The 14,475-nt window shown below is 43.2% G+C and overlaps 10 non-coding genes across 10 annotated transcripts; 4 read left to right on the top strand and 6 right to left on the bottom strand.

Annotated features, from left to right (window-relative positions):
* Window positions 1–9,168: 9,168 nt before the first annotated feature.
* LOC137042140 (U5 spliceosomal RNA) lies at window positions 9,169–9,284 on the bottom strand. Its single transcript, XR_010898256.1, has one exon. It is a non-coding gene; the product is annotated as a U5 spliceosomal RNA (small nuclear RNA).
* A 451-nt stretch (window positions 9,285–9,735) lies between these two features.
* trnad-guc (transfer RNA aspartic acid (anticodon GUC)) lies at window positions 9,736–9,807 on the top strand. The gene has a single exon. It is a non-coding gene; the product is annotated as a tRNA-Asp (tRNA).
* A 281-nt stretch (window positions 9,808–10,088) lies between these two features.
* On the bottom strand, window positions 10,089–10,204 carry LOC137042233 (U5 spliceosomal RNA). The gene has a single exon (XR_010898344.1). It is a non-coding gene; the product is annotated as a U5 spliceosomal RNA (small nuclear RNA).
* A 451-nt stretch (window positions 10,205–10,655) lies between these two features.
* Window positions 10,656–10,727, top strand: trnad-guc (transfer RNA aspartic acid (anticodon GUC)). Its single transcript has one exon. It is a non-coding gene; the product is annotated as a tRNA-Asp (tRNA).
* Window positions 10,728–11,010: 283 nt separating this feature from the next.
* On the bottom strand, window positions 11,011–11,126 carry LOC137042232 (U5 spliceosomal RNA). The gene has a single exon (XR_010898343.1). It is a non-coding gene; the product is annotated as a U5 spliceosomal RNA (small nuclear RNA).
* An 806-nt stretch (window positions 11,127–11,932) lies between these two features.
* Window positions 11,933–12,048, bottom strand: LOC137042249 (U5 spliceosomal RNA). The gene has a single exon (XR_010898359.1). It is a non-coding gene; the product is annotated as a U5 spliceosomal RNA (small nuclear RNA).
* Window positions 12,049–12,852: 804 nt separating this feature from the next.
* LOC137042139 (U5 spliceosomal RNA) lies at window positions 12,853–12,968 on the bottom strand. The gene has a single exon (XR_010898255.1). It is a non-coding gene; the product is annotated as a U5 spliceosomal RNA (small nuclear RNA).
* A 451-nt stretch (window positions 12,969–13,419) lies between these two features.
* Window positions 13,420–13,491, top strand: trnad-guc (transfer RNA aspartic acid (anticodon GUC)). Its single transcript has one exon. It is a non-coding gene; the product is annotated as a tRNA-Asp (tRNA).
* Window positions 13,492–13,772: 281 nt separating this feature from the next.
* Window positions 13,773–13,888, bottom strand: LOC137042138 (U5 spliceosomal RNA). The gene has a single exon (XR_010898254.1). It is a non-coding gene; the product is annotated as a U5 spliceosomal RNA (small nuclear RNA).
* Window positions 13,889–14,340: 452 nt separating this feature from the next.
* On the top strand, window positions 14,341–14,412 carry trnad-guc (transfer RNA aspartic acid (anticodon GUC)). Its single transcript has one exon. It is a non-coding gene; the product is annotated as a tRNA-Asp (tRNA).
* Window positions 14,413–14,475: the final 63 nt, after the last annotated feature.

Raw genomic sequence — 14,475 nt, 5'->3', positions numbered from 1 at the left:
ATTCTGTCTGATTTATAAGCTTTTGTACCCATTGGGACGTCCCCATGAGTCTGTGTGGATTCAGGTTTAAGTCCCCACCAGGCTAGAAAACCATTCACACACACACACACAGAGGCAAGGTTTTTTGCTTGAAAACTTATACAATATTGCACTCTACTGGACATTTAAGGGAGAGCATGTGTTGAAAAAAAAAAAAAAACACAGTGTGATATATAGAATAACCAGCAGGTGGGAGTATAGCCTTATTTATGAACCAGGCACTTGTGTTCTTATTTTGTGTTTTTTAGCCTTTTGCTACGGGAAAACCGTTTGAGATATCCAATAACCGTTCGCATTTTAGCATCTTCTGTATATTTACTTCATGTTGTCCGAGTTTGGAGGAGATTGAATGAATCGCTTTTGAGGAGAAGGTAAAAACTCAGAGCTCGCTTTCGACTTCTTGTTATCTTCCAACCAAATTATCTGACTTCCTGTTGGTCAGAGCTAATGACTGTAAATTAGAAAGTTGTCCGGCTCAAAATGTACAATATATATACCGAGTTTGGTGACTGTAGATAAAACTAACCCCCCGCTTTGGACAAAAGATGGCGCTATTGAGCCCCTCTACCACGCCCGTTTCTGAATCTTTGCTTGCATCTTCTGGACAGCATGTCTGATGTGTGTGTTGAGTTTCATGCAATTTCAAGCATGTGAAGAGTCTCAAAAACACCAAAAAAGATTATTAGACTTTGACACGTTGCCATGACAACAGTTTTTCTAGAATCAGGAATCCATTCATATGTCTATATCTGCTATGTTTTGACATAATACTGATGAAGTTTGAAGTAAATCGGGTGAAAATAAGATGGGGATTTAAAGCAATTTTGAAAGTGACACACTTCCTGCTGCCAGTTGGTGGCGCTATAACTTTGTCTCACAAAAGTCATATCCATGTGATCGGCCTCTTACAACGAACACACAGCTGAAGTTTCATCAAAATGAATTAATGTATGCAAAAGTTATGACACACTTCCTGTTTCCTTTTTCTCGCCATAAATTCATCTCTTCGCCACAGCCAAACCGTTTGAGAAATCAGAAAGTTGCTCGCAATTTAGCATCCTCAGTGTCTTGACTTCATGCTGACCGAGTTTGGTGCTGATCGGGTGAATCGTCTAGGAGGAGTATCGCAAATTTCAGAGCATGCGTTTTCCGAACAACCCATAATAGCTCACTTCCTGTTGGGCTGACGCATAACTTAGAGCACGAAAGTTGTTCGGCCCGATGAGCTCTATATGTGTACCGAGTTTCATATATATACGTGGAAGTTGGTTTGATTTATAGACCACGTTTTCAGACCCCACTTTAGGGGGCGCTGTCGAGACCACCTGCCACGCCCGGGTCCCAGCCTCGGCCCAGCCCTGATGGCCGCGCATTCTGATGCGTGTGCAAAGTTTCAAGAGTTTTCGAGCATGGGAAGGGCCCCAAAAATGCCCAAATAGTCGCGTAAAAAAATAATAATAAATAATTAAAGCTGCGAGCAGCGATGACGGGCCCAAGCCGGGGGCACCGCCACCCCGGTGGCATCAGCTTAACTGTGCACAGCATGCAATAGGCATTTAATATGGGAAAAAATAAATAATGGGACTATGTCAAATTCATTTGAATTCACCTCATTAACTGCAGCAACTGGTGCTGCTATGACCAGGAACCACAACACTCACATCTCTGAGATCAATTACATTTTATTCTTTAATTTTATGTCAGGTGATGTCAAATGTCAATTTCAAATGAGTGCAGAATACTGTCCAAATGCTGAAGTTATATTATCCTTACACTTCTCTTAAAAATAAATTAAGCCAAATCACAGAGACCGCAACAATGATTTTAATATCAGTGTCAGGTAAGAGTAATATGCGTGCATAAAATTTATAGAAGTTTATTATAAACAGCCACTTTTATAAGATCATGTGAATTTTTTTTTATCCATTTGAATTTTATCAATAAATAATTAGTTTAAAGAGGTGTCATACGTGATCTTTGCAAACACAGCGCATGACCTTCTTTAAAGCCCATGTTATAGAAAACAATTAAAAGTATTAGGACATCACTTTCAATTATGTGCAAATGTATTTTTTGCAGCTCAATATATATATAATACATTTTTTAAAACTTATTTTTCACAATAAAGTGATAGATATTGCTGATAGCCTATGATATGAAATGGTTAAATTATGAAAAACAAGAAACAAGGCGACACACAGAGTGAGAGAGACCCCCTCCACACACACACACACACACACACACACACACACACACACACACACACACACACACACACACACACACACACACACACACACACACACACACACACACACACACACACACACACACACACACACACACACATAGAGTGATCCTGAGAGAGGGAGAGTGAGGGGGAAGGGGAATGACAGACACAAAATCTAAACAGTGAGAGATCATTGTTTTTATTTCACTGTTTTGCAATAACAACAATAGTTTTATCTTCAAAACAGTGTTCCTAGGACATATCCAACCTGGTTACTAAATAAGGCTACACTCTCACCTTCTGGTTATTCTATATGCCGGTAGCTCATTGGTTCTCATTTTTGTCCTTAAACAAAAGGCATTATTCTTCTCATTTTTAAGTTACACACACTACTTATTTTTTCCTTTTCTTTTTAAAGACAATTAAATGTGTTTTTTCTTTTGTTAGTAATGTTTTTTTATATTTATATATTTTTATTAATAATTATTGGTATTAACACAATTATTTAACTAATTATATAAAACAATATTGTCAATGCCCTACAAATAAACTGGTTTTATACATGATTTTTTTTATTCAAACCCAGAATAATATGTTTAATCCTTTAATGCAGGCCAAAGCACAGCATTGAGAGGTAATCTTTTTAGACAGAAGAGTGGCTCTCTCTCTCACACACACACACACACACACACACACACACACACACACACACACACACACACACACACACACACACACACACACACACTCACTGTAGAAATCAGTGACACGTGTCCCCATGAGTCTGTGTGCATTCAGGTTGAAGTCCCCACCAGGCTAGAAAAAAGAACACACACACACACACACACACACACACACACACACACACTAGTAATGCTAAAGTATGCTGCAGGCAACTCTTATCAGTTCAGCCCATCCCCCCCCCCACCCCACCCCCCACACACACACACACACACACACACACACACACACACACTCACTCACTCATGTCTGGTTCACTATCTGTTTGGGGACTCACCATAGACATAATGGTTTTTATGCTGTACAAACCATATTCTGTCCTCCTACACTGCTCCTACCCCAAAACCTACCCATCACACAAAACTTTCTGCATTTTTACATTTTCAAAAGAACTCCTTCTGTCTGATTTATAAGCTTTTGTACCCATTGGGAAGTCCCTGTGAGTCTGTGTGCATTCAGGTTTTAGTCCCCACCAGGCTAGAAAACCATTCTCACACACACACAGAGGCAAGGTTTTTTGCTTGAAAACTTATACAATATTGCCCTCTACTGGTCATTTAAGTGAGAGCATAAGTGTTGAACAAAAAAAAAAAAAAAAACTGTGTGCTATATAGAATAACCAGCAGGTGGGAGTATAGCCTTATTAATGAACCAGGCACTTGTGTGCTTATTTTATCTTTTTTAGGCTTTTGCTACGGGAACACCGTTTGAGATATCCAATAACCGTTCGCATTTTAGCATCTTCTGTATATTTACTTTATGTTGTCCGAGTTTGGAGGAGATTGAATGAATCGCTTTTGAGGAGAGGGTAAAAACTCAGAGCTCGCTTTCGACTTCTTGTTATCTTCCAACCAAATTATCTGACTTCCTGTCGGTCACAGCTAATGACTGTAAATTAGAAAGTTGTCCGGCTCGAAATGTACAATATATATACCGAGTTTGGTGAATGTAGATAAAACTAACCCCCCACTTTGGACAAAAGATGGCGCTACTGAGCCCCTCTACCACGCCCGTTTCTGAATCTTTGCTTGCATCTTCTGGACAGCATGTCTGATGTGTGTGTTGAGTTTCATGCAATTTCAAGCATGTGAAGAGTCTCAAAAACACCAAAAAAGATTATTAGACTTTGACACGTTGCCATGACAACAGTTTTTCTAGAATCAGGAATCCATTCATATGTCTATATCTGCCATGTTTTGACATAATACTGATGAAGTTTGAAGTAAATCGGGTGAAAATAAGATGGGGATTTAAAGCAATTTTGAAAGTGACACACTTCCTGCTGCCAGTTGGTGGCGCTATAACTTTGACTCACAAAAGTCATATCCATGTGATCGGCCTCTTACAACGAACACACAGCTGAAGTTTCATCAAAATGAATTAATGTATGCAGAAGTTATAACACACTTCCTGTTTGCCTTTTCTCGCCATAAATTTGTCTCTTCGCCACGGCCAAACCGTTTGAGATATCAAAAAGTTGCTCGCAATTTAGCATCCTCAGTGTCTTGACTTCATGCTGACCGAGTTTGGTGCTGATCGGGTCAATCGTCTAGGAGGAGTACTGCAAATTCCACAGCATGCGTTTTCCGAACAACCCATAATAGCTCACTTCCTGTTGGGCTGACGCATAACTTAGAGCACGAAAGTTGTTCGGCCCGATGAGCTCTATATGTGTACCGAGTTTCATATATGTACGTGCAAGTGTGTTTGATTTATAGACCCCGTTTTCAGACCCCACTTTAGGGGGCGCTGTCGAGCCTCCTTGCCACGCCCGGGTCCCAGCCTCAGCCCGGCCCTGATGGCCGCGCATTCTGATGCGTGTGCAAAGTTTCAAGAGTTTTCGAGCATGGGAAAGGCCCCAAAAATGCCCAAATAGTCGGTAAAAAAAATAATAATAAATTAAAGCTGCGAGCAGCGATGACGGGCCCAAGCCGGGGGCACCGCCACCCCGGTGGCATCAGCTTAACTGTGCACAGCAGGCCAATAGGCATTTAATATGGGAAAAAATAAATAAAGGGACTATGTCAAAGTCATTTGAATTCACCTCATTAACTGCAGCAACTGGTGCTGCTATGACCAGGAACCACAACACTCACATCTCTGAGATCAATTACATTTTATTCTTTAATTTTATGTCAGATGATGTCAAATGTCAATTTCAAATGAGTGCAGAATACTGTCCAAATGCTGAAGTTTTATTATCCTTACACTTCTCTTAAAAATAAATTAAGCCAAATCACAGAGACCGTAACAATGATTTTAATATCAGTGTCAGGTAAGAGTAATATGCGTGCATATAATTTATGGAAGTTTAATATAAACAGGCACTTTAATAAGATCATGTGAAATTAACTTTTTTTTATCCATTTGAATTCTATCAATAAATAATTAGTTTAAAGAGGTGTCATACGTGATCTTTGCAAACACAGCACATGACCTTCTTTAAAGCCCATGTTATAGAAAACAATTAAAAGTATTGGGACATCACTTTCAATTATGAGCAAATATATTTTTTGCAGCTCAAAATTTTGTAAGTTCAGAAGACCAGTATTTAATTAAAGATATAATATATGTTTTAGTTTTTTACTTATTTTTCACAATAAAGTGATAGATATTTGTGATAGCCTATGATATGAAAGGGTTAAATTATGAAAACACAAGAGACAAGGTGACACACACACAGAGTGAGAGAGACCCCCTCCACACACACACACACACACACACACAGTGATCCTAAGAGAGGGAGAGGGAGGGGGGAGGGGGAATGACAGACACAAAATCTAAACAGTGAGAGAACATTGTTTTTATTTCCCTGTCTGAAAACACTGTTTTGCAATAACAACAATAGTTTTATCTTCAAAACAGTGTTCCTAGGACATATCCAACCTGGTTACTAAATAAGGCTACACTTCCAACTTCTGGTTATTCTATATACCGGTAGCTCATTGGTTATCATTTTTGTCCTAAAACATTAATCTTCTCATTTTTAAGTTACACACACCAATTACTTTTTGTTGAAAAAGACAATTAAATGTGTTTTTTCCTTTGTTAGTAATTTTTTTTAAATATTTATATGTTTTATTAATAATTATTTGTATTAACACAATTATTTAACTAATTATATAAAACAATATTGTCAATGCCCTACAAATAAACTGGTTTTATACATTTATTTTTTTATTCAAACCCAGAATAATATGTTTTATCATTTAATGCAGGCCAAAGCACAGCATTGAGAGGTAATCTTTTTAGCGCACACGCACACACACACACACACACACACACACACACACACACACACACACACACACATACACACACACACTCATGTCTGGTTCACTATCTTTCTGGGGACTCATAGACGTAATGGTTTTTATGCTTTACAAACCATATATTCTGTCCTCCTGCCCCTACCCCTAAACCTTCCCATTTCACAAAACTTTCTGCATTTTTACATTTTCAAAATAACTCATTCTGTATGATTTATAAGCTTTTGTACCCATTGGGACCTCAATTTAGGCCCCTACAGTGACATGTGTCCCCATGAGTCTGTGTGCATTCAGGTTGAAGTCCCCACCAGGCTAGAACAACACACACACACACACACACACACACACACACACACACACACACACACACACACACACACAGTAGTAATGCTGAAGTATGCTGCAGGCAACTCAAATCAGCTCAGCCCATCCCCCCATCCACAACACCCCCCTCACCCCCCGCCCCTGCCCCTCACACACACACACACACACACACACACACACACACACACACACACACACACACACACACACACACACACACACACACTCATGTCTGGTTCACTATCTTTTTCTGGGGACTCACCATAGATGTAATGGTTTTTATGCTGTACAAACCATATATTCTGTCCTCATACACTGCTCCTACCCCTAAACCTACCCATCACACAACTTTCTGCATTTTCACCTTTTCAAAGTAACTCATTCTGTTTGATTTATAAGCTTTTGTACCCATTGGGAAGTCCCCATGAGTCTGTGTGCATTCAGGTTTAAGTCCCCACCAGGCTAGAAAACCATTCACACACACACAGAGGTAAGGTTTTTTTGCTTGAAAACTTATACAATATTGCCCTCTATTGGACATTTAAGGGAGAGCATAAGTGTTGAAAAAAAAAAAAAAAAAAAAAAAACAGTGTGCTATATAGAATAACCAGCAGGTGGGAGTATAGCCTTATTTATGAACCAGGCACGTGTGTCCCTATTTTGTGTTTTTTAGGCTTTTGCTACGGGACCACCGTTTGAGATATCCAATAACCGTTCGCATTTTAGCATCTTCTGTATATTTCCTTCATGTTGTCCGAGTTTGGAGGAGATTGAATGAATCGCTTTTGAGGAGAAGGTAAAAACTCAGAGCTCGCTTTGCCACTTCTTGTTATCTTCCAACCAAATTATCTGACTTCCTGTTGGTCAGAGCTAATGACTGTAAATTAGAAAGTTGTCCGGCTCAAAATGTACAATATATATACCGAGTTTGGTGAATGTAGATAAAACTAACCCCCCCACTTTGGACAAAAGTGACACACTTCCTGCTGCCAGTTGGTGGCGCTATAACTTTGACTCACAAAAGTCATATCCATGTGATCGGCCTCTTACAACGAACACACAGCTGAAGTTTCATCAAAATGAATTAATGTATGCAAAAGTTATAACACACTTCCTGTTTCCCTTTTCTCGCCATAAATTTGTCTCTTCGCCACGGCCAAACCGTTCGAGGTATCAAAAAGTTGCTCGCAATTTAGCATCCTCAGTGTCTTGACTTCATGCTGACCGAGTTTGGTGCTGATCGGGTGAATCGTCCAGGAGGAGTATCGCAAATTCCACAGCATGCGTTTTCCGAACAACCCATAATAGCTCACTTCCTGTTGGGCGAAGCTTATGACTATGAGTGCGGAAGTTGTTCGGCCTGATGAGATCTATAAGTGTACCGAGTTTCATACATGTACGTGCAAGTGTGTTTAATATATAGACCCAGTTTTTCAAGGGGGCGCTGTTGAGCCCCCCTGCCACGCCCGGGGCAAAGGCCTCTGCCCGACCCTGTTGGCCGCGCATTCCGATGCGTGTGCAAAGTTTCAAGAGTTTTCGAGCATGGGAAAGGCCCCAAAAATGCCCAAAAGGCGAAAAGATAATAATAATAATAATAATAATCCTTAGAAGAACAATAGGGCTCTTCGCCCTTTCAGGGCTTGGGCCCTAATAATAATAATCCTTAGAAGAACAATAGGGCTCTGCGCCCTTTCAGGGCTTGGGCCCTAAATAATAATAATAATAATAATAATAATAATCCTTAGAAGAACAATAGGGCTCTGCGCCCTTTCAGGGCTTGGGCCCTAATAATAATCCTTAGAAGAACAATAGGGCTCTGCGCCCTTTCAGGGCTTGGGCCCTAATAACAAATAATCCTTAGAAGAACAATAGGGCTCTTCGCCCTTTCAGGGCTTGGGCCCTAATAAGAATCCGCCCCATCACCAGATGACCGCAAACCCTGCCTAAGACGATGTCACTGAGGCCGATAGTACGTTGAAGACCAATGGTAGTATTCGCACGAGATTTTTTTATGAACTTCCTAAAAGCGAAATGAAAAACCCTTCATCTCCTTCCATTGCGGGTTGATTCCTCCACAGGACAGGGTAAGCTCCTCTCCTGACCCCTTGGCCAAAATAAAAGGGTTAAATAATGACTCCCATAATGGAAAGCATACCCAGTAGTTAGCGACTTCTCAACGGTTGCGCATGCAAAACAGTGTCTGCAAGACTTAGTCCTCGTTAGTATAGTGGACAGTATCTCCGCCTGTCACGCGGAGACCGGGGTTCGATTCCCCGACGGGGAGGTTTCTTCTTTATGACGGCCAAACACCTTGCATAAGCTCAGGCTTTACAGTCAACCCGCCGTTCAAGACTCGCCTGATGATGATCAGCTGACTGCGCAATGGGCTTGTAAAACGTGTTTTTATGCATATTTGGCCTGGGTTTGTGTTGCATTTCCACTGTTCTGACCAGCAGGGGCCACCAGCGCGTGGCACCTCAGAGCAGTGATTCGTTCGGCCAAGCGTTCTGTTCAGTTGACCCCAAAGATTCCAATAAAATGCTCTGTTTTTGAACAAATACATGTGGCTCTGCTGTGAGCAGAGCATCCAAAAATAGCAAAAACTCGCAAATGTTCCCCTCCACGGAAATCTTTAGTAAAAGGCGAAAGATTTATGCGTGAATGAAGAGAAACTCGAGTTGTACACCTGAGATGTTGGGCCAATGGGCTCCCACCAACATGCCACAATGCTCAGCAAGGGTAACGTCTGGTGCTGGATCCTGCCACCCTGCTTTTTTCTGTTTTAAATCATCGAGCCATTTCCATTGGAAGGAGCAAATGTAATAAGAATCCGCCCCATCACCAGATGACCGCAAACCCTGCCTAAGACGATGTCACTGAGGCCGATAGTACGTTGAAGACCAATGGTAGTATTCGCACGAGATTTTTTTATGAACTTCCTGGAAGCGAAATGAAAAACCCTTCATCTCCTTCCATTGCGGGTTGATTCCTCCACAGGACAGGGTAAGCTCCTCTCCTGCCCCCTTGGCCAAAATAAAAGGGTTAAATAATGACTCCCATAATGGAAAGCATGCCCAGTAGTTAGCGACTTCTCAACGGTTGCGCATGCAAAACAGTGTCTGCAAGACTCAGTCCTCGTTAGTATAGTGGACAGTATCTCCGCCTGTCACGCGGAAGACCGGGGTTCGATTCCCCGACGGGGAGGTTTCTTCTTTATGACGGCCAAACACCTTGCATAAGCTCAGGCTTTACAGTCAACCCCCCGTTCAAGACTCGCCTGATGATGATCAGCTGACTGCGCAATGGGCTTGTAAAAGGTGTTTTTATGCATATTTGGCCTGGGTTTGTGTTGCATTTCCACTGTTCTGACCAGCAGGGGCCACCAGCGCGTGGCACTTCAAAGCAGTGATTCGTTCGGCCAAGCGTTCAGTTCAGTTGACCCCAACGCTTCCAAAAAAATGCTCTGTTTTTGAACAAATACACGTGGCTCTGCTGTGAGCAGAGCATCCAAAAATAGCAAAAACTCGCAAATGTTCCCCTCCACGGAAATCTTTAGTAAAAGGCGAAAGATTTATGCGTGAATGAAAAGAAACTCGAGTTGTACCCCTGAGATGTTGGGCCAATGGGCTCCCACCAACATGCCACAATGCTCAGCAAGGGTAACGTCTGGTGCTGGATCCTGCCACCCTGCTTTTTTCTTTTTTAAATCATCGAGCCATTTCCATTGGAAGGAGCAAATGTAATAAGAATCCGCCCCATCACCAGATGACCGCAAACCATGCCTAAGACGATGTCACTGAGGCCGATAGTACGTTGAAGACCAATGGTAGTATTCGCACGAGATTTTTTTATGAACTTCCTGGAAGCGAAATGAAAAACCCTTCATCTCCTTCCATTGCGGGTTGATTCCTCCACAGGACAGGGTAAGCTCCTCTCCTGCCCCCTTGGCCAAAATAAAAGGGTTAAATAATGACTCCCATAATGGAAAGCATACCCAGTATTTAGCGACTTCTCAACGGTTGCGCATGCAAAACAGTGTCTGCAAGACTCAGTCCTCGTTAGTATAGTGGACAGTATCTCCGCCTGTCACGCGGAAGACCGGGGTTCGATTCCCCGACGGGGAGGTTTCTTCTTTATGACGGCAAAACACCTTGCATAAGCTCAGGCTTTACAGTCAACCCCCGCCGTTCAAGACTCGCCTGATGATGATCAGCTGACTGCGCAATGGGCTTGTAAAAGGTGTTTTTATGCATATTTGGCCTGGGTTTGTGTTGCATTTCCACTGTTCTGACCAGCAGGGGCCACCAGCGCGTGGCACTTCAAAGCAGTGATTCGTTCGGCCAAGCGATCAGTTCAGGTGACCCCAACGCTTCCATAAAAATGCTCTGTTTTTGAACAAATACACGTGGCTCTGCTGTGAGCAGAGCATCCAAAAATAGCAAAAACTCGCAAATGTTCCCCTCCACGGAAATCTTTAGTAAAAGGCGAAAGATTTATGCGTGAATGAAAAGAAACTCGAGTTGTACCCCTGAGATGTTGGGCCAATGGGCTCCCACCAACATGCCACAATGCTCAGCAAGGGTAACGTCTGGTGCTGGATCCTGCCACCCTGCTTTTTTCTTTTTTAAATCATCGAGCCATTTCCATTGGAAGGAGCAAATGTAATAAGAATCCGCCCCATCACCAGATGACCGCAAACCATGCCTAAGACGATGTCACTGAGGCCGATAGTACGTTGAAGACCAATGGTAGTATTCGCACGAGATTTTTTTATGAACTTCCTGGAAGCGAAATGAAAAACCCTTCATCTCCTTCCATTGCGGGTTGATTCCTCCACAGGACAGGGTAAGCTCCTCTCCTGCCCCCTTGGCCAAAATAAAAGGGTTAAATAATGACTCCCATAATGGAAAGCATACCCAGTATTTAGCGACTTCTCAACGGTTGCGCATGCAAAACAGTGTCTGCAAGACTCAGTCCTCGTTAGTATAGTGGACAGTATCTCCGCCTGTCATGCGGAAGACCGGGGTTCGATTCCCCGACGGGGAGGTTTCTTCTTTATGACGGCAAAACACCTTGCATAAGCTCAGGCTTTACAGTCAACCCCCGCCGTTCAAGACTCGCCTGATGATGATCAGCTGACTGCGCAATGGGCTTGTAAAAGGTGTTTTTATGCATATTTGGCCTGGGTTTGTGTTGCATTTCCACTGTTCTGACCAGCAGGGGCCACCAGCACGTGGCACCTCAAAGCAGTGATTCGTTCAGCCAAGCGTTCGGTTCAGTTGATCCCAAAGATTCCAATAAAATGCTCTGTTTTTGAACAAATACATGTGGCTCTGCTGTGAGCAGAGCATCCAAAAATAGCAAAAACTCGCAAATGTTCCCCTCCACGGAAATCTTTAGTAAAAGGCTAAAGATTTATGCGTGAATGAAGAGAAACTCGAGTTGTACCCCTGAGATGTTGGGCCAATGGGCTCCCACCAACATGCCACAATGCTCAGCAAGGGTAACGTCTGGTGCTGGATCCTGCCACCCTGCTTTTTTCTTTTTTAAATCATCGAGCCATTTCCATTGGAAGGAGCAAATGTAATAAGAATCCGCCCCATCACCAGATGACCGCAAACCCTGCGTAAGACGATGTCACTGAGGCCGATAGTACGTTGAAGACCAATGGTAGTATTCGCACGAGATTTTTTTATGAACTTCCTAAAAGCGAAATGAAAAACCCTTCATCTCCTTCCATTGCGGGTTGATTCCTCCACAGGACAGGGTAAGCTCCTCTCCTGCCCCCTTGGCCAAAATAAAAGGGTTAAATAATGACTCCCATAATGGAAAGCATACCCAGTAGTTAGCGACTTCTCAACGGTTGCGCATGCAAAACAGTGTCTGCAAGACTCAGTCCTCGTTAGTATAGTGGACAGTATCTCCGCCTGTCACGCGGAAGACCGGGGTTCGATTCCCCGACGGAGAGGTTTCTTCTTTATGACGGCCAAACACCTTGCATAAGCTCAGGCTTTACAGTCAACCCACCGTTCAAGACTCGCCTGATGATGATCAGCTGACTGCGCAATGGGCTTGTAAAAGGTGTTTTTATGCATATTTGGCCTTGGTTTGTGTTGCATTTCCACTGTTCTGACCAGCAGGGGCCACCAGCGCGTGGCACTTCAAAGCAGTGATTCGTTCGGCCAAGCGTTCAGTTCAGTTGACCCCAACGCTTCCAAAAAAATGCTCTGTTTTTGAACAAATACACGTGGCTCTGCTGTGAGCAGAGCATCCAAAAATAGCAAAAACTCGCAAATGTTCCCCTCCACGGAAATCTTTAGTAAAAGGCGAAAGATTTATGCGTGAATGAAGAGAAACTCGAGTTGTACCCCTGAGATGTTGGGCCAATGGGCTCCCACCAACATGCCACAATGCTCAGCAAGGGTAACGTCTGGTGCTGGATCCTGCCACCCTGCTTTTTTCTTTTTTAAATCATCGAGCCATTTCCATTGGAAGGAGCAAATGTAATAAGAATCCGCCCCATCACCAGATGACCGCAAACCATGCCTAAGACGATGTCACTGAGGCCGATAGTACGTTGAAGACCAATGGTAGAATTCGCACGAGATTTTTTTATGAACTTCCTGGAAGCGAAATGAAAAACCCTTCATCTCCTTCCATTGCGGGTTGATTCCTCCACAGGACAGGGTAAGCTCCTCTCCTGCCCCCTTGGCCAAAATAAAAGGGTTAAATAATGACTCCCATAATGGAAAGCATACCCAGTATTTAGCGACTTCTCAACGGTTGCGCATGCAAAACAGTGTCTGCAAGACTCAGTCCTCGTTAGTATAGTGGACAGTATCTCCGCCTGTCACGCGGAAGACCGGGGTTCGATTCCCCGACGGGGAGGTTTCTTCTTTATGACGGCAAAACACCTTGCATAAGCTCAGGCTTTACAGTCAACCCGCCGTTCAAGACTCGCCTGATGATGATCAGCTGACTGCGCAATGGGCTTGTAAAAGGTGTTTTTATGCATATTTGGCCTGGGTTTGTGTTGCATTTCCACTGTTCTGACCAGCAGGGGCCACCAGCGCGTGGCACCTCAAAGCAGTGATTCGTTCGGCCAAGCGTTCGGTTCAGTTGACCCCAAAGATTCCAATAAAATGCTCTGTTTTTGAACAAATACATGTGGCTCTGCTGTGAGCAGAGCATCCAAAAATAGCAAAAACTCGCAAATGTTCCCCTCCACGGAAATCTTTAGTAAAAGGCGAAAGATTTATGCGTGAATGAAGAGAAACTCGAGTTGTACCCCTGAGATGTTGGGCCAATGGGCTCCCACCAACATGCCACAATGCTCAGCAAGGGTAACGTCTGGTGCTGGATCCTGCCACCCTGCTTTTTTCTTTTTTAAATCATCGAGCCATTTCCATTGGAAGGAGCAAATGTAATAAGAATCCGCCCCATCACCAGATGACCGCAAACCCTGCCTAAGACGATGTCACTGAGGCCGATAGTACGTTGAAGACCAATGGTAGTATTCGCACAAGATTTTTTTATGAACTTCCTGGAAGCGAAATGAAAAACCCTTCATCTCCTTCCATTGCGGGTTGATTCCTCCACAGGACAGGGTAAGCTCCTCTCCTGCCCCCTTGGCCAAAATAAAAGGGTTAAATAATGACTCCCATAATGAAAAAGCATACCCAGTATTTAGCGACTTCTCAACGGTTGCGCATGCAAAACAGTGTCTGCAAGACTCAGTCCTCGTTAGTATAGTGGACAGTATCTCCGCCTGTCACGCGGAAGACCGGGGTTCGATTCCCCGACGGGGAGGTTTCTTCTTTATGACGGCCAAACACCTTGCATAAGTTCAGGCTTTACAGTCAACCCGCCGTT

The sequence above is a fragment of the Pseudorasbora parva genome, chromosome 15 (genome assembly GCF_024679245.1).
Source record: "Pseudorasbora parva isolate DD20220531a chromosome 15, ASM2467924v1, whole genome shotgun sequence".
Taxonomy (NCBI): Eukaryota; Metazoa; Chordata; class Actinopteri; order Cypriniformes; family Gobionidae; genus Pseudorasbora; species Pseudorasbora parva.
Note: the sequence above shows the minus strand (reverse complement) of the source record. Positions and strands in the feature narration are given on the sequence as shown.